Here is a 20,363-nt window from a genome sequence, read left to right on the forward strand (position 1 = left end):
TATAAGCAGGTTAGGGTGCACCAGGTCACAGAATGGACTGTGTGGGGATTCAGGTTATGAGGGTGAAAAGCAATGAAGATCTAAATTATAATGCTGACATTAGGAATGAAATTTCCAAATTTTATCTGGAAGAACAAATGCACTAGTCAACAAAATTTTGAAAAAAATTAAAACATAGTAACAGAGGAAATTTCTCTATCAGATATTAAAATTTATTAAGAATCTACAATGATTAAAGTGGTATCTTATTGTGCATATAAAAAAGATAGTAGAACATAGCACAGAGTCCAGAAGGAGAGTCATCACGTGGAAAGCTTTATTTATTATAAATGTGGACTTTAGACCAAAGGAGAAAAGGACTATTAACTAAATTAAATAATACAAAATAATGGAGACCCAATCTCATACACTGTGCTAAATATAACAAATTAATTAAAATTTAAATGTAAAATAAAAACATAAAGTAACTAAAATAAAAGGTGAACATTAATCATTTTTCAATAGAAAAGGAATTCTTAATTTAAAATGCCACAGGAAACATAACCACAAAATCATATGTGCACAGTGTAAGTTTCTATGTCTCAAACACTGTAAAAAAAAAAAAAAGGCAAATAAAACAGAAAAACAGTTTCAGTATATGACTGTCATATACTTACCGCAAAAGGGTTTTTTTTTCTGGTTTATTTGCCCTTTTTTATTTTTTTGAGACAGAGTTTCACTCTTGTTGGCCAGGCTGGTGTGCAATGGCCTGATCTGGGCTCACCGCCACCTCTCCCTCCTGGGTTCAAGTGATTCTCCTGCCTCAGCCTCTCGAGTAGCTGGGATTAAAGGTGTGCAACACCACGCCCGGCTAATTTTATATTTTTAGTAGAGGTGGCGTTTCACCATGTTGGCCAGGCTGGTCTTGAACTCCTGACCTCAAGAAATCCACCTCCCTCAGCCTCTCAAGCTGCTGGGAGTACAGGCATGAGCCACTGCACCCAGCCTGCCCTTCATTCTTCTAACAAGTCAATAAAGATCTAAGCAGAATGAGCAATTGACATGCATGGACAAAAAATAAAAAATATAAATGGCCAATAGACCTCAGAAAAGATATTCAAACTCCCTAGTAATCAAAGAAGTATAGACTAACATAAAATATATATATATATATATATTTTTTTTTTTTTTTTTTTTTTGAGATGGAGTCTTGCTGTGTCGCCCAGGCTGGAGTGCAGTGGCACGATCTTGGCTCACTGCAAGCTCCACCTCCTGGTTTCACGTCATTCTCCTGCCTCAGCCTCTCGAGTAGCTGGGACTACAGGTGCCCGCCACCATGCCCAGCTAATTTTTTTCTATTTTTAGTAAAGATGGGGATTCACCATGTTAGCCAGGATGGTCTCGATCTCCTGACCTTGTGATCCGCCCACCTCAGCCTCCCAAAGTGTTGGGATTACGGGCGTAAGCCACCGCGCCTGGCCAATATTTCATTTTTAACTTAAAAATGATAAATAGGTACTTTTAAATTTGGTGTACAGACCAAAAAAATTGGACTCAGACTGCTAATAACTTAACAAAAACTGGTGAAATTTTTCTGGAGGGCACTATCGTTATGCATTGAATAAGCCCTTATTATAAGTGAATAATTTTATATTCAGAAAAATCTATTCAGGATACAATCAAATATACACACATACTTATAAGATAGATATGTTAGAAAACAAAAAACAAATCAATTCTTGGCTTTTGAGTTTCAAAACAGTCTTTTGAACATCATGGCATAGACAATACTTGGAGAAACTATGTTTCCCCCAAGTAAACACAATGCTGCTTTTTTCCCAATCTTCTGAAGATTCTCAAGGTTAGGATGATGGAGAAGCAAAAAGAAGAAAGTTGTAGTTAGACTTTATAGGATCCTACATAAGGAAACCCTGGCTCCTGCCCCTCTGAGCAAATCACCAGGGCAGATGACAGAACCCTTAATTTGCAGGATTGAACTGCCAAGGCCTTTTTGCCTTGCTTCTTGGGTAAAGAACAGAGAAAAAAAATCACTGTGCAGTGTGATAGATGGAGACTGAGATAAGGTTAAAGAGTGTCAGACCACCTAGGAGTCACACTGAAGAGGCAGAGAAGGCCACCCCCAATTGTTTGACATTACATTTTCACAATCCAAGCAGAAGGGAAACTCAAAATGGATACTAAATTGAGTTACAGATAAATAAAGGAAGTGAAAATCTTAAGCACCCTTGAATTATACCTTCAGATTCATAATTTCTACTGCAGATTTGGAGACTTAAGGGATCATTTGATCATTGGCTTAGTCACTCAACTAATATGTTTATTAAGCATTTATTCTATGAATTATAATCTACTACATTTCTTGAGAAAACATGAAAGGAAGGTAAACTTTGACAGCATCGTGCAATATAAACCCTATTTTCAGTATGTTTGTAATTTCTTTATAACTGGTCCCATGATGATTTGTTAATGCATAGAATTTTCCTTTGAAAGGAAAACTTGGTGATTTGGTTGTCTATATACCCTTCTCTAATTTCTTTTTTAATATTAAAACTTACATGTTTATGTTTTAATAATAATGGTTCACCCATTTTCTAGGCCAGATAATCAGTCTGTAGACTTCTTCGTGGCTTTTGTTCTATTTGCTTTTATTTAATAGGATTGGAGATTCTAGGCCAGACCTTTAGAGGCCCATTATCTCTGTTTTGGCACTGTGTCTGCAATTTAGTTGCCACAGGACGGCTGTGGTACTAATGTGTGTGGGCCATTAGGCTCTCACGGTGATGGTGAAGAGTTGAGAGAAATACGGCTGGCTGGTGCACCACACACCAGGCCCTGCAAAACCAACAAGGTTATCCTCTTCCAGTCCCTGCTCTGCCCTCTCCCACACAGTTAACAATGTATCAAAAGCAGACTCCACAGTTTTCAATTCCAGAAATTTTGCCTTCATGCTTTATCTTCAGTTTAGACAAGGACTCAGATTCTCTTTAAGGCTCAACAGAGTCAACAGGTCTCTTGGTTTGGCTCTACTGTCCTTCCCACCAGGACACAGAGCCACTATGAGAGATCTGGGCAGTGTCACAATTCCTCATTTGTGCTACTAAAATGCTTTACTAACATCCTACAAATTATATAATTAAGCAGCTAAGAAGTGAATTTTAGAAAGATATTAAGAAATATAAGCATACTTGAAAAATTTTTATTTCAAACACTCCTCAACTTTGCTTTTTAATTGTTTTCAGAAGGATATCTTAATTCTTGTCTTAAGGATTATTTTTGTGGCCTTTCTTTTCCCACTAGCTTTGCCTACTTTGTAAATACTTTTGAGTACATATACTTGTCTCCTTAACCTATTATTTATCTCTGGAGTGCTTTTAGTCCGTCAGTATAACTTTGTAGTAAGATTAAGGCAGTTTTCTCTTCTTCTTGCTTTCCCTTTTAAGGTAAGAACAAGAAATCAAACCATCTTGCCACAGAAGTCTTGTTGCATGAATAAAAAGAAGCCAAAAGATCTACTCAGTTAGGGTATAAATGTTGATGTGCAAGCCATTCACAGGTATTCCTTGAGCCCTGAAAGTTCAGCATCTATTCTTGCTTTTGACTTAGTCTGTGTCTCACTCTTACTGAAAGTATGCATCATTTCTAGCTAAATATTTAAGACATATTTTGAAATGTGATAGATTATTTATAAACAGTTAAGCTATTTTTATCAAAGCTGTATATACAAGCACTCCTGATTCAGAGTTGTCTTTTATAAGAACCAGTGTAAGTTTGAGCAATCACTGAAAACTTGTAGTACCAGCTTCCTACATAGGCTGAGAAGGTGGTTCTTATATGACTTTAAGAGCTCTAAAAAGATTTCTTATTTTAAAGTGAAACACCCTCCTCCATTTAAAACCTGAAATTCTGTATTTTTAGGTTTTATCTCCTTGCTTTAAGAGTTTTGTTGTACCTATTGCATTAGCATAAATTAATTTAACAAGGCCTTGCAATGGACATCTGGTAAAATTGGATTTTATTAGAAGGTGAGGAGTGATGAGAACAGCCTGAGGGTATAGTAGGTACCTAGGAAATATTTTGACCAAAGAGAAGTATAGCCTAAAACAGAAAAACCCCTAAAAAGAAATGTTACCTACTCCACAATTATGCCTAGGCTGGCCATGAGCATACTTGAAAAGAATTAAAATGCACTATGAAGACTGGACATTCCCATCCCAAAAATGCTTCTATCTTTAGCTGATAAATCTTTTAACAACAAACATAAAAATTAATATGAGGTCAGGCACAGTGGCTCATGCCTGTAATCCCAGCCATTTGGGAGGCTGAGGCAGGAAGGAGCCTGAGCCTAGGAGTTCAAGACCAACCTGAGCAACATGGTAAGACCCCATCTCTACAAAGAATTTTTATTTTTTAAATAGCTGGGGCGAGTGGCACGTGCCTGTGGTCCCAACTACTTGGGATGCTGGACCAAGAGAATGGCTTGAACCCAGGAGGTCGGGGCTGCGGGGAGCCATGTTTGCGTCATTGCACTCTAGCCTAGGCAACAGAGCAAGACTCTGTCTCAAAAATAAAAATGTATATATATATATATATACACACACTGACACAAATGCACTATTATATACATTAGTTATTATATACAATAGTTGTATATATATATGGAGCCTTCAAATAGTTGTATTACAATAAATACAAGCTAATAAAATACTAAACTGATATAAAAACCATACAAACTGGATCTCCTATAATACTGATACACAAAGAAATATATTTTCATTTAGGAAGCTGGGAAAAAAATAGCTCAGTAGATAACCAAAGGCATACTTGTTTCATCAGCAATCTCATACAGCAGTAAGCTCTAGGCAGCTTTCAAGTTAGTTAATTTGATTGAAGTTTAGCAAATCAATGGCTGGTAAATGAACCAAGGTTTTCTTTGCTTCGTTTTGTTTTGAGATGAAATCTTACTCTGTCACCCAGGCTGGAGTGCAATGGCATGATCTTGGTTTACTGCAACCTCCATCTCCCAGGTTCAAGCGATTCTTGTGCCTCAGCCTCCCAAATAGCTGGGACTACAGGTGCCTGCCACCATGACCAGCTACTTTTTGTATTTTTAGTAAAGACAGGGTTTGCCACATTGGCCAGGCTGATCTTGAACTCCTGGGCTCAAGTGATCCGCCTGCTTCAGCCTCTCAAAGTGCTGGGTTTACAGGAATGAGTCACCGCGCCCAGACTCAACCAAGTTTTAAACATGCCTGCATTCTGTTCATTCAATAGTTTTTCTATTCATATACACTGTGAGATATTAAAATGGCAGCTTATTTCTGGTATGCTCAACTTCCTGGTTGATTAAGGATCATCCCTTATAAGAGAGAATTTGAATTGCACTACATACATGAATTTGCTCATGACATGTGCTCTCTCTCCTGCTTCCATAGAGGGTTAAATTTTGACCCTGGCTAGATCTCAGATGGAAGCAATGCCTGCCCTGGGAAGCAATCATGCAATCTGTGCACCATCAGTCATCAACTGGCCAAGTTTTTAGGCAGGTTTTTCTCTATGGGAATTACATAGACATCATCTTGATCCGGTTTTCTGATGGGTAAGTTACTTAAACACTTTGTGGGACAACAAGAGTTGGCTAGACCTTGTAGTTATTCAAGGCATATCTACAGCCAGGTTTATGCATAGACTCCTAAATAACATCAGTCATTCCTTTAGATTAAAGGCCAAATGATGTTATCATCATTTGGAGTAAACGACATCAAGGGTATTAGGTAATTATACCTTAGTGAATTAGATAGCTCAGAAACACAGAACATTATACCTAAAAAGACCTTTAGAAATAATCTCATATATGTCCTTATATCTTAATACGTAAGGAATCAGACACCAAGACTGGCTATGACTTACTCCATTTTATAAGTCTGTTAGTTGTAGGTCTGGATTAGAACTCATTTTTCTTGATGACTGCCCTTTCAATAACCCCATGCTAATTTTCTAGCTTAACTAATCCCGAAATGAAATACATGGAGTGTCATTTTTGTGTGATGCAAAAGGATAGGAACTAATGGCAAGAAAAAGATCTGTCAACTCCTAGCTCAAAGATGTGAGCTGGAGTGAAGGAGCAGCATGGGGCTACCTGAAGGACTCACTACTACTAGGATTAGGGGGTTATGATTCTCAACTTTGAAAAGGCCCAGCATAACCCAGCAAAGACCTATTCCTTTCCCATAAAGATAACAGTGATTATTTTTTTCTTATGATAGTTTTACTTTTGTTCCATGAAGTTCTTTTGTTTGTTTGTTTGTTTTCTTTTTGAGAGGGAGTCTCGCTCTGTCACCCAGGCTGGAGTGCAGTGGCCAGATCTCAGCTCACTGCAAGCTCCGCCTCCCCATGAAGTTCTTTTACTATCATTCTATTTTAAGAGTGTGTGTGTTCATACATATAAATGTGTGTAAACATGCATGTGTGTATATGTATACTGTAGTTTTTACTGACCATTTATTAAGTAAAAGGCTGTTTTCTGTGCATTTTCTCTAATCCTTGCAACGTATCTGTTAGAAAGGTAATGAAAAGATTAAGAAATGTGTCCTAGGTCACCAGGTAGTAAGTCAAACAGATCAACCTGCAATGAGCTTTATCTGTTTCTAGAGTCGAGGCTCTTACCTACCAATCCTTAATCTTAAATAAAATAATAAAGAAAAAGTAAGTATCATATTGGCAGTTTTCCTTACTCATAGAGATGTTTAGGCCAGTCACTCTTAAATCTTGACGTACATAGAAGTCAACTGAAGAACTTTTTAAATATAGAGACCTAGGCTCTTCCCAACCTTGCCATATTAAGATCTGTAGCAATATGACCTAGGAATATATAAGTACAAAACTCTGATCCAGCCAGCCAGTCTCAGACATGTAGATTTGTGTTTGGACACACTACTCTAAACCCAAATAGAACTAACCAAAATAGTAAAAGTCATCTTAAGGGTTTCTCTACAAACTTACTACAGAAAAAAGTGTTGGTTAGATGAGGGAAGTCTTATGATTTTGCCTTGATGTAGCTCTATAGTTGGCATTTTTGATCTTTAAAGAAAAACAATGTTGATTGAGTATTTAATTAAGAAAGAAATATCTTTGAATAAGCTACAGGATATACAATAATGCCTCCTTATGCACAGTTTCAGTTACCCATGGTCAATCAATGTCCAAAAATAGGTGAGTACAGCACAATGGGATATTTTGAGAGACAGAATGAGACATCACATTCACATAACTTTGACTGCAGTACATTGTTATAATTGTTCTATTATTGTTGTTAATCTCTTACTGTGCCTCATTTATAAATTAAACCATCCTAAATATGTATGTACAGTAAAGGAAAAAATGTAGTATACATTATTCAGAAAAGAATTTTATGATGTTTTATCTTTCCCTTTTTTCAAATGTGTTAATTTTCCTGTTCTAAATGTAGTCTTTTTTGATTAAGAAAAGTGGCAAATGTATTAAAAGTATCACATTTATCTCTTGGAAAAATATGCTAATGATATCCCATAGTACTTTGTTCTTGCTTTATGCTAATAACTATCACAGGTGCACTATAATTTATCAGTTCACCGTCACTCTGTTGCCACCAGACTGTCCAAGAGCAGGATGAGTCTAATTTATTTATCTCTGTGTCCAGCATTTATTATGAACTCAATAAATACTTAGTCAATGAATATAACATTAATATAAAATATAAAGTCTCATAGGCTAAGGAACCAGTATTGCCTGGGTTTGAATCTGAGCTTCTTCCCTTACCAGCTCTGTGAACACAGACAAGCTGCTTAATATTTCAAAGCTTCACTTTCCTTGTCTGTAAATTGGGCATCATAGTGTACTTTAGTTTATAGGATTATTATGAGCATTAAATTTAACATACATAAAGCACTTGGAACAGTGTCTAGGATTTACAAAGGGTCCAACAAATGTTAGTTCTTTGCTGAACTATTTTCTTGTTGATGGTGTTGCTTAGGGCTTCAGACGTTTGCAGACAACAACAGCAACAAAATATGATTTTGCCTTTGATGTAAGTATAAGTTTTCTTTAAATTATTTGGGAAGCAAAAGTTTGCCAAGTAAATTAATAGTGTATGGGGCTTGTTAGAAGAATGTTTAAAACTATCTAGGTGAATCCACTGCTGTTAATCATCCTCAAGTAATTTAGTGGCATCATTTCCATTCATACAATTGATATGCTAATTACAAATGATCATTAGTTATTCATTAAAACTGTTCTTCTCAGTCCCTCAACAATGTCATGCTCTGTTAGGTAAAGAAGGAACGTGCAGGAGATTTACCTAATAGGAGCATGCATAATGTGAGGGAACTTGAGAGGGGAAAATCATCAAATAACTAAACACCACAAAAGAGCAAGGAGGTTAATGGAAAAAAAGTGTATATAATTATACATATTCTTATCCTGTGAGAGCAGTTAGAAATAGAAGAATTTTTGAACCATGCAAGTGGAGAATGCATAGTATTATCAGTAAGCCTGGGGGCAGAAAACTGAAAACGAGCCAAAAAGCTTTAGAAAAAGATCAGTGCCTTCTAGCAATCAGATATTCACAAATCTAATATTTGGTTGACCTCAGCCCGCCTTTCAGATCTAGAGACTAAAATTGGAAACAAATGCAGCTACTACATCCCGGTGGTAATGCTTTATAGTAACTGCTTGATCCTTGATGTCTGCACCAAAAGGAGGGAAAAGTCCTGATGGTTGTTGGAATGAAGATTAAACACACACACACACACACACACACACACACACCCATCTTCAGGAGTACAAACGTGAGCTTTAGAGGTCTGAAAACAGAACAAAGCTGCCTGGGAAAATATTCCTCGAAAATGATACCTTTAAATCAGTCTACTAATTCTTGAGTGGTGGGTTTCTCCCAGGAAGCAGGGATAATAGAGAACACTTACCAACTGTGATTCACACTGGTTTGTCTCTGAGATGCAGGCTGTGCACCCCCGTGCTCTCCCAACCCATGACACTCTGTGACACTACACCCCCAATGAGCAAAGGCTTAGAAGTGTACATATGCCTAAGCAGAGTGTTGTGACTGCCAGTTCTCATTATTTGCCTCCAGGTCTGCATTAGGATAGGGAAGGGGTTGTAGAAGTGGTGATCACCACCATCCCCTACATATCCACCAAGAACTACCTCCCCCATACTCACCCCATTACAGCTCCACTTACAAAATGCAAATACATCTTAGCCACTAAAATTCACTGTGACTTCTTAAACCACCAAAGCCTTAGCAGAGCCAGGGTGCCAGGGCAGAAAGGCCAGGGATTGGGGTCAGGAGGATCTGGATTTGAATCTTAGACAAGTTGCTTATTAACAGTGTGACCTCTCCCCTCTCAGATAGGGACTGTTCCAGTTTTAGCACTGAAAATCCCAGGAAATGCATCAGGCCTGGGCAAACTAAGATAATAAGTCACCCAAGACACAATATGTTGCACATGTGCACAGTGCATAGTAGTGCCTGGTAAATTTTCTTTTTTTTTAAATTAAAAATACTTTATTGTTAACAATGCTAATGATCATCTGAGCCTTCAGTAAATCACAATCTTTTTGCTGATGGAGGGTTTTGTCTTTATATGGATGGCTGTTGACTGATCACAGTAGTGGTTGCTAAAGATTGGGGTGGCTGTGGTAATTTCTTAAAATAAGACAACAATGCAAATACATGTGAATGCAGCTGCAGCCAGTCTGGAGTGAACACTGCGAAGACACCAGCTACAGTGGGGGAAGTGCTGCAGGGCTGTGGGCTTTAGGGAGCCAGTGGGAGCCAGCAACAGGTGGAAGCCCCACCCCTTCCAAATTGGAGGGGTGAGAGCCCTACCCTCTTGGGCTCAGCTGCAGTTGCCCAGCTGCAGGTGCAGACCCAGGCATCTCTGCATTCTCAGGGACCCAAGAAGCCCCTCTCCCCTTGCAGGCTCAGAAGTGCCTGCTCCTGCTGCCTGGCCTCTCCCAGGTGCCTGTGCCTGCTCAGATTTCAGAGCAAAGTTGATACCAAGTGCAGGCACTGTTGCAACCAGGCCAGACGTGTGTGCACTCAGGGGAGCACTGACAAGCCAACCCCCTGACACCTCAGCCCTCTGTGGACTTTGGGCACTGATGAGCCCAAAGTATTAGTCTGTTTTCACACTGCTAATAAAGAGACACTTGAGACTGGGTGGTTTATGAAGGAAAGAGGTTTAATTGACTCACAGTTCCACATAGCTGGGGAGGCCTCACAATCGTGGTAGAAAGCAAGAAGGCGCAAAGCTACATGGCAGCAGGCAAAGAGAGAATGAGCGCCAAGTGAAATGGGAAACTGCTTATAAAACCATCAGATCTTGTGAGACTTATTCACTACCACAAGAACAATATGGAGGCGCTGTGTGCAGTGGCTCATGTCTGTAATCCTAGCACTTTGGGAGGCTGAGGTGGGTGGATCACCTGAGGTCAGGAGTTTGCGACCAGACTGGCCAACATGGTGAAACCCCGTTTCTACTAAAAATACAAAAATTAGCTGGATGTGGTGGCAGGCGCCTGGAATTCCAGCTACTCAGGAGGCTGAGGCAGGAGAATTGCTTGAGCCCATGGGGTGGAGGTTACAGTGAGCCAAGATCGCACCACTTCACTCCAGCCTGGGTGAAAGAGTGAAACTCTATCACACACGCACACAAAATAAAAATAAAAGGGGTAACTGCCCCAGTGATTTCATTATCTCCCACTGGGACCCTTCCACAACACATGGACATTATGGGAGCTACAATTCAAGATGAGATTTGGGTGGGGACACAGCCAAACCATATCAGGAAGGAAAGCTGAGGGGGCCTAAGGGTGGCTCGGCACAGGACTGTAGGTGTCTCTCAGCACAAAGAGCCAGGATGCCATGGGCATCAAGGATGGCAGGTTAATGGTGGCAAGAGGCAGGCAGACTCCTGGGTGGAAAGGGGTGGATTCCTGGTGAAGCCCCACCTTCAAACCAGGGACAGCCTGAAGCCCGGGAGCTGGGCTGCCTGTTCAATGGACCAGAGTGAGAACTTATGGTGCTTTCTCTTGGCCTGCCTATGGACCAATCAGCATGCACTTACTCCCCTCTGAAGCCCATAAAAACCCGAGATTCAGCCAGACTCATGCAGGTGATGGGTTGACCAGTCTGCAGAGAGGAGCTACCCACTGTGGGTCTCCTCTCTGCTGAGAGCTGAGCAGAAGATGGGACAACCTGCCTGCAAAGAGGAGCTACCCACCATGGGTCTCTTCTGAGCTGTTCTGTTGCTCAATAAAGCACCTCTTCACCTTGCTCACTCTCCACTTGTCTACATACCTCATTCTTCTTGGACATAGGACAAGAACTTGGGACCTGCCAAATGGCAAGGCTGAAAGAGTTGTAACACAAACAGGGCTCAAACATGCCCCTTGCTCATAACGTTATGGGTGATGAGAAGGAGAGAAGAGCTACAGCCTTTTGGGAAGCCCAGACCTAAGAGCTCCCCAAGCCAGGATTGTGATACCCTCTATGGGGCTTTGCAGTTCCTGGCTACTCCAAGCTTCCAGGCACCATTTCAGTCCCTGGTGCCAGGCATGGAAGCTGTTTGTGGTACACCTGGTCCAGCCACAGCCTTCTAGGGAGCTGGCCTCTGTGCCAGCGCCTAGAGCAGCCCACCCTGCCACAGCCAGCATGCCTGGCTCTGTGCAGTGGCCGGACTCCATGCTCACTTGCTCACACACTCCTCACCACTCTGCACCTGGCTTGCCCCTGGTAGGCATGGGATCCAGGTGAGTAGCAGAAGCTGAGCACAACTTGCCAGGCTGAATGTGTGGAACAAGCCCAGCAGGCCCGAGGAAAATATGGGCAAAGGCGTCACTGGACACAGAGGCTTCCAGCCAGAAAAGTGACACCCCAAGGATTCTGTGACACATGGAAATTAAATAATCTGCTCCTGAATGATCGTTGGGTCAACAATGAAATCAAGATGGAAATTTACAAATCTTTGAACTGAATAACAATAGTGACACAACGTATCAAAACCTCTGGGATACAGCAAAAGTGGAGCTAAGAAAAAAGTTCATAGCATTAAATGCCTTCATCAAAAAGTCTGAAAGAGCACAAATAGACAATCTAAGGTCAGACCTCACAAAACTAGAGAAACGAGAACAATCCAAACCCAAACCCAGCAGAAGAAAAGAAATAACTAAGATCAGGGCAGAAATAAATGAAATGAAACAAAAAATACAAAAGATAAATGAAACAAGAAGCTGATTCTTTGAAAAGACAAATAAAATTGATAGTCAATTAGTGAGATTAAACAAAAAGAGAGAAAATCCAAATGAGCTTAATCAGAAATGAAACAGGAGATATTACAACTGATACCACAGAAATACAAAAGATTAATCAAGGCTACTATGAACACCTTTACACACATAGACTAGAAAACCTAGAGGAGATGGGTAAATTCCTGGAAATGTACAACTTTCCTAGATTAAACCAGGAAAATATAGAATCTGTGAACAGACCAATAACAAGCAGTGAGACAGAAATGGTAATAAAAAACATTGCCAACAAAAAAAAAAGTCCAGGACCAGATGGATTCACAGCTGAATTCTGTCAGACATTCAAAGAAGAATTGATACCAATCTTATTAACACTATTCCACCACAAGATAGAGAAAGAGGAAATCCTCCCTAAATCATTCTATGAAGCCAGTATCACCTTAATACCAAAACCAGGAAAGGACATAACAAAAAAATAAAACTACAGACCAATATCCTTGATGAACATAGATGCAGAAATCTTTAACAAAATACTAGCTAACCAAATCTAACAACATATCAAAAAGATAATCCACCATGATCAAGTGGGTTTCTTATCAGGGATGCAGGGATGGTTTAACATACATAAGTCAATAAATGTGCTACACCACATAAAAAGAATTAAAAACAAAAATCACATGATCATCTCAATAGATGCAGAAAAAGCTTTTGACAAAATCCAGCATCCTTTATCATTAAAACTCTCAGCAAAATCGGCATAGAAGGGACATACCTTAAGGTAATAAAAACCATCGACAACAAACCACCAGCCAACATTATACTGAATGGGAAAAAGTAGAAAGCATTTCCTCTGAGAACTGCAACAAGACAAGGATGCCCACTTTTAGCATTTCTATTCAACATAGTACGGGAAGTCCTCTCTAGAGCAATCAAACGAGAAAGAAAGGGCATCCAAATCAGTCAAGAGGGACTCAAACTGCTGCTATTTGCTGATAATATGATTGTATACCTAGAAACCCTAAATGTTATTTCCTTATAAATTTTTTTCAAAAATCAATAGCCAGGAAGGGAAGGGGTTTTATCAGAGAATGCATCATTGCCAGCAAGAAGAAGGGGAAAGGAAGGAGAGATCTGAGTGATAAGAAAGGTTTGAAACAGGTTTGAGGGCAGTTAAGTCATTTTTGCCCACTCTGCAATTCTGCCAAGACCCTAATGGCAGACTTAGTGCCATGGGGCATTATCTCCTTCTGCCACTGCAGAATCCCAGGGATGATTCAGCCTGGTTTAAAATGTGAAACTAGCTTAGAAAGAGTAGCCAGAATCAGATGAAGACTTTAAAATGTTTATGAAGCAGTGTTGTGTACTGGGATACTGACTGAGATCCCTCAGAATAAATAACAAGGCCCACCCTTCAAATTGTTTTCCCTGACTTTTATGACAGGTGGGCTGTTACAGTAATGGAAACAAGGCTGAAGCTAGGGGGTTCTATAAAATATTTGCAACCTAGAAAAAGGCTTAGCCTGTAGGAAGTTTTTGAGAAATCTTACTCCCCCAAGCAAGGAATACATCATCTTATCTCCTCTTCCAAGATGACAGCAAGTATCACGGGCAATGACATCTCCTAGAATTCCATCAATCAGAATAGATTTTTTTTTTCTGTAAGTATCTTACTCTAGCGAGCTCACAGAAATCATAGTTTTTCAAGTGGTATCATAGAGACAACAATAGATTGCTGAAATTATTCAACCAAACCCTTCAAAAGATACACTTTAAATATCTAGCCTGTTTTACAATCCTAGAAGCCCAGGCAATTTAATATAAAACATCAGGGGGAAATACAGCAAATCTGGGCAGAAGTTTTCTGAGCCTGGCACTGTCAAATGTGTTTCCTATAAAGTGTAAAATGGCATGGACATTTGTGTTGATGTGTAACATGAATAATAAAACATTAATAATAGCTATAACATTTAATTTAATTGGAGAGATTCAACATTGCAGATGCTTTCTTGCAGGAGAAGTCAACATTTAAAGGCTATTTCAGGTTTATTGTCCAATATCTCTGTAGCTGTGCATATAAATGTCTTTTCCAATTAAATGTACACCCACAGAATATTCTTTGCTTTTGTCACCATTGATTTATACTAAGATTTTTTGCTTATTTTAAATGCTCTAACTGGCTCTAACCTCCAAAGATTCTTTTCAACCCTCTTCTCTAGTTCCTGCTATCACTAGTCATGCAGCCACCCAAGTTGGACCCTCCTGGGGACATCTTCCCTCAACCTACAACCAATTAACCACCAATACTGGTTGATATTAATGCATCAGTTACCACAATTGCATCTCATCCTCTCCTCCCTCTTATTTCTTATGATTTCTTGCCTGGATTTCCTCCAGCTTCTCTCTTGTCTAAATGCTTCTACCTATTCCAGCCAGAGTTACTTTACTTCTTTTTTTTTTTTTTTTTTAGATGGAGTCTTGCTCTGTTGCTCAGGCTAGAGTGCGGTGGCATGGTCTTGGCTCATTGCAACTTTCCCCTCCTGAGTTCAAGATATTCTCTTTCCTCTGCCTCCCAAGTAGCTGGGACTACAGGCATGTGCCACCATGCCTGGCTAATTTTTGTATTTTTAGTAGAGATGGGATTTCACCATGTTGGCCAGGCTGGTCTCAAACTCCTGACCTCAGGTGATCCTACTGTCTCAGCCTCCCAAAGTGCTGGGATTACAGGCGTGAGCCACCACCCCTGGCTGAGTTGCTTAGTTTTTGTGTGCCCTTGCTTAAAATCTATTGATGAGTAGAAAGAGCACAACTATGATAGGCGCTGTCCTTGAGGGCAGGGACCTTGCTACATTGATGGTTTATCTCTGATACCTAGCACAGTGCACAATACTCATCCAATGTTTGTTTAGCTAATCTGAATAGGGCTGACTTTAAAGCTTAGGTCGAAGATTACTGCTGTAAGAAGGTTATCTAATTTCCCTGAGCCTCTCAGTTCCCATATATGCAAAATGGCATTAATAACATCTCCTTCAGGGCCGGCGCAGTGGCTCAGGCCTGTAATCCCAGCACTTTGAGAGGCCAAGGTGAGCAGATCACGAGGTCAGGAGATTGAGATCATCCTGGCTAACACGGTGAAACCCCGTCTCTACTGAAAATACAAAAAATTAGCTGGGCGTGGTGGTGGGTGCCTGTAGTCCCAGCTACTCGGGAGGCTGAGGCAGGAGAATGGCATGAACCCAGGAGGCAGAGCTTGCAGTGAGCTGAGATCCTGCCACTGCACTCCACCCTGGGTGACAGAGTGAGACTCTGTCACAAACAAACAAACAAACAAAACATCTCCTTCATAGAAGTCATTTAGGTTTATATGGATTACCCGTGTAAAGTGCCAAGTACTAAACCTGGCTCACAGAATGTACCCAATAAATGCATTAGCCCATACATATTTTTCAATTTTCTAGAAATGAAAATGAAAACATCCTGTATCATGCAAAGCACTTCCCATGTACAGGCAGGTCCAATTCTATTTCCTAATATTGATCTTCAGGATAGAAGCAACACTATGCTTTTGATTTCAGCATGTGTTTTCATGTTTCTATAATCTCTCAGTTTTATTCCCTCAGTGTAGAATGTCCTTCCTCCACTCTGTTTTAATAACCCCCCACCCATCATTCAAAGCCCATCCCAAACAGTGCTTATTCTCTATTATGTCACTTTCTCGCTCAAAATAAATAGCAAACATTTTACGATGGCTTACAAGGGCCTTCACTCTACACTCCCAGCTGGCCTCTATAACCTTATGTCTAATACTCTCCCCATCATTCATATTCAAATCATTCTGGGCGTTTTTTGTTCTTGCTTATACCTAGTTCATTCCTGCCAGAATTTTGTATGACTAGCTTCTTCACATAAAGTTCTCAGCTACAAGATGCTCAACTCTACTATCAGTTAGGGAGATGCAGATTAAATCTAAAATGAGATCAAAATCATTCACGTGCTTAAAAAAAGAATGTATCCCCAAGGATTTGGTGAAATTAAATCTTCATAAAACATAGAAGTATAAATTGATATAGGCTTTTTGAGTCAATTTGGCAATATCTATTAAAATAAAGTATATCCATATCTTCCTGTCCTGGCTTGCATATATTAGGATCTACCCGAGAAAAATAGTTACTCATATACATAAAGATTTTCATTCAAGCAGTGCTCAAAATAGCAAAACAAAATTAAACAAAAAACCATTTGGTTAACAAACTAAATGTCCATCAATAGGGGAATAGTTAAATGAACCATATATAGAATATTATATAGAAGATTTAAAAAGGTCTATGTACAGATGAGGCAAAATCTCCAAGACATTATTAACCAAGACAGCAAGTCATAGATAATAAGTATATGTAAAAATAGCAGTGCACTTAAGAAAATTACATATAATAATAATAATAGTAGCTTATATTCATTGAGTATTTACTATCAGGTACTGTTTCAAGGGCTTTAAATGTAGCAAAATAGTGACTTTTCATAACAACACTGCAAGTTATGTAATGTTATCATCCCAATTTCATATATGAGGAAACTGAGACACAGAAAGGTTAAGTAAGTTTCCATGGCCACACCATTAATGGGTAACAAATCATTGTCTGGAGGCTGACCTCTGAATCACAGCCCTACATTGTCTCATATGTTTGTATTTAAAAATAAATAAGTAAATAAATGTGGGGTGTGTGTGTGTGTGTGTGTGTGTATGTGCTGTATGTGTGTGCTTGAATACAAAGAGAAACGTTTAGATGTATGCCCACTACAATGGTGTTTCTATGCGTGGAGAGAGAGGGGCTGGAACGGATTGAGGAAAACAGTTAAAGCGACTATTTAAAAAAATCTGATTTTAGTCTTTCCACACTGAATTATTAAAAAATTTGCTAAGAATGCATTTACATATTTATTATATATTTTTAAATACAATAGCCCAGTATCATCCCATAAGGATCACGAGAGGAAAGGTCATTTCTAGAACAAACCAAAGAAGGTGGGACAAAGGATAATTTTGTTTAAATAGTACTTTCAAGTAATTTGGGCACAATAAGTCCCCCAAAACAAAAGCAAAAATCCCTACAACTATAATTCTATAATTGCCTGGGTAACTCAGGTGAAATGAAGGGATTTTAGCAAAATTACCTCAAAATTTACAAATGTAGAAGTATAGTCTGTGGGAGCTTCAAAGCCTCAGTCACAACGTAATGCCAATGATATTCTGTTTGAACAATCATGACTGAATGGTTTTTCTCCTGACATTGTTAATTTGCTGAAACCCAAGTTTTCCTTTCCTATATTTCCTCTCAGTTGTTCATTTGTCAGGGCCAGCATATCAGTTATATGGCATGGCAGATCATTCATGGTTCAATATATAGGCTATAAATCCATGTTTTCAAGGAATAATGTTTAATGGAAAAATCATGAGGAAGGATTATGAAATACTTAATGTTTAAAATTTTGCTTTTCATCTAATGGCTCCTGAGATTAAAAACAAACAAACAAACTTGCAGTGATCTCAATCTTGATAGATGTGAGATTCCACAGAGAGTAATCAGTTGACCTAGGAATTTTTCTGAAAATGAAATGAGTTGGCTTTGTTTTTCTTCTTTGGTACAATTACTGTTGATCTCATCCCCCTTCCCCAAATAATAATGTGTCGTAACAAAGAAACATCAATATTCTCTATATAATAGATCATAATGAGATAGATAATAATGAGATCCATGTTTCTCTCACTAAATATTAACTTACATCCATATCTGGTGGCCCTGCCTTTAATTCTGGCCACTTCTAAACCACTCTTCACATTGCAATCATAGTAATCATTCCAAAATGCACTCTCGTGCTTAAAATAATTACATGTGCCTGTATTGCAGATACAGGCTGAAGTCTTTCAGCCTAGTGTACCTCACCCTTTGTGATCTGGCCCCTGTGTGTATTTTCACCCCCATTTGCTAATCCATGAAGGTCCAAACAGGAGAACAATTTTTTCTTGTGTCTGGGCCCTTCCTTGTGATGGCTCTTTCACCTTCCTCACTTCCTCCGTTCACCCGCTTGCTTAAATCAATGGCTTGCTGCCTTGATTATAAACTAGCAATGATTACAAGCACTAACATTTATTTAGTACTTACTACATGTTCAGGAACTGTGTTATGCCATTTAAACACTAAAACAGAAAAACTAAGTAGCTTCTTATATTATCATCTTTTAGCAATGAGAACCTTTAGCAATAAGGTTCAGATAAGTTAGCAAATTATTCACCAAACTCCACCACTGACATTGAGTTTGTGCCATATAAGGATTTACTGAGAACTAAAGGGCCCAGGTGCATTTAGAGTGCTCTGCAAATGCTTGGCTTAGAAGCCCTGGAAGGAAGTATTTTCCATTACTTTTGTTACCAATGTTGTTATTACACTTAGGGGTGCTTGCTTTATTTCTAAACTTAATGTCTGGGGATTTAAAAGTTACCATTTTAACACAATGGCACATATAATTGAGTAGAAGATATATTTTTTAAAAGTTGATTTTTTTAATTAGAAAAAAACTAAAAATTGAAAATGAAAGTGAATTACTAACACTGAACTCATTTCCTCCTCCCCTCTACTCCAGTCCACTCCAGTTTCACTGGTTTTTCGTTGCTTCTTTCGAATGCCAGTGCCCTTCAAACCTTAAAGACTTGGTGTTGACGCTTTCCTCTGATGGTCACAGGAGAATGATCTGAATGTTATTCCCTAGGTGTGGCTCACTCCCTTATCTCCTTTGACCTCCACCTTGAATATCACCCCCTAACTGAGGCTACTCTGATCGGCACCACACTCTCCCTGCCAAGGCATCCCCTAACCTTACACTGTACTGATTAATTTTCTTAGCACTTGCCATCTCTAACACTATATGGGTTTCCTTATTTATTTTGCTTATTGCTTATCTGCCATACTAGAATGTGAACTCCACAAAGGTAAGGACTTTTCTGTCTCTTTTTTTTCATTAAAGAATCCTGACTGCTTCAAACTGTACAATGTAGATGCCTAATAAATGCTTATTGAGTGACTGAGTGAATGACTATTGAAACTGGCCAAGCAATGTTATATAGCCTTGTTTGGCTACACAGGCGCTTTAGATACAAGTTCATGTATATTTTGTCAATTTATTGCCCTATCTAACATCTCTCAAACTAAGGCTTTGGTGGAGTCACTGAGCAGTTAATATATTACTGAAAGCAGATGAATGTGCTTGGATCTAGGCAGAGTAACAAAACAAGGACAGCTAAAGTTAAAAGTCTGACCCAAGGTCTCACATTCCTATAGGTCTCACATTCCTATAAGTAATTGATAATGCATCAGGGGAATTTTAATGGATATATTTGATTTGTTTTATTTAAAAAATAGACACACTAAAAGTTGCACATAATTATTAATCCTTTTCTAGAAAAGTAAACAAATTTATTAGAGACCAAGCAGACTGAAAGTGATTGGGCTTCTTTGTGAAACACTGCCAATATATGCAAAATTATATCCGACACAACTGAAGGAAAATATATTTTAAGCGATTACAAATCCTGTCCCATAACATGATGTGTGGTCTGATAACCAACATCATACAGCTTTGCATTATCCCTCCTGCCAATTTCATCTAATAAAACACGACTCATGTGAAACGGTGTGTGCCCTAGGTTCCTGTGGTAATTAGCTGTGTCTAAATTGCTATAACATGGGCAATGATATTTAAAGTTGCTCTTACATTGCCTTAGAGTGCATAGCAAAATAATAATTATCATGTAATTTAGATTTTCAAAATGTAAACAGATCATGGCCACAAAAGTAAGGGGAATTTCAGGACGAGTGGCGTGCACACTCTAGCCTGGTGGCCAGTCTCATTTCAGATCCATTGTAAAACTGAGAGACAGACGGTATTCAGGTACCCTGCAGGTTTTGGTTACAGACTTTACTGAGTGGTCAAATAGATACTGTGCCTTCTAGATTTAGGCAAAAAAGAAGAGTGGTGAGGCTTTGGCATATTTCTGTTCATGACATATT

At 39.0% G+C, this 20,363-nt stretch overlaps 1 protein-coding gene across 1 annotated transcript in view; it reads right to left on the bottom strand.

Moving 5' to 3' along the window:
• Window positions 1-20,363, bottom strand: part of LIN7A (lin-7 homolog A, crumbs cell polarity complex component) — a 148,702-nt gene that overhangs the window by 14,563 nt on the left and 113,776 nt on the right. The gene's annotated exons all lie outside the window — the stretch shown is intronic.

This window comes from Pongo pygmaeus, chromosome 10 (assembly GCF_028885625.2).
Source record: "Pongo pygmaeus isolate AG05252 chromosome 10, NHGRI_mPonPyg2-v2.0_pri, whole genome shotgun sequence".
Taxonomy (NCBI): Eukaryota; Metazoa; Chordata; class Mammalia; order Primates; family Hominidae; genus Pongo; species Pongo pygmaeus.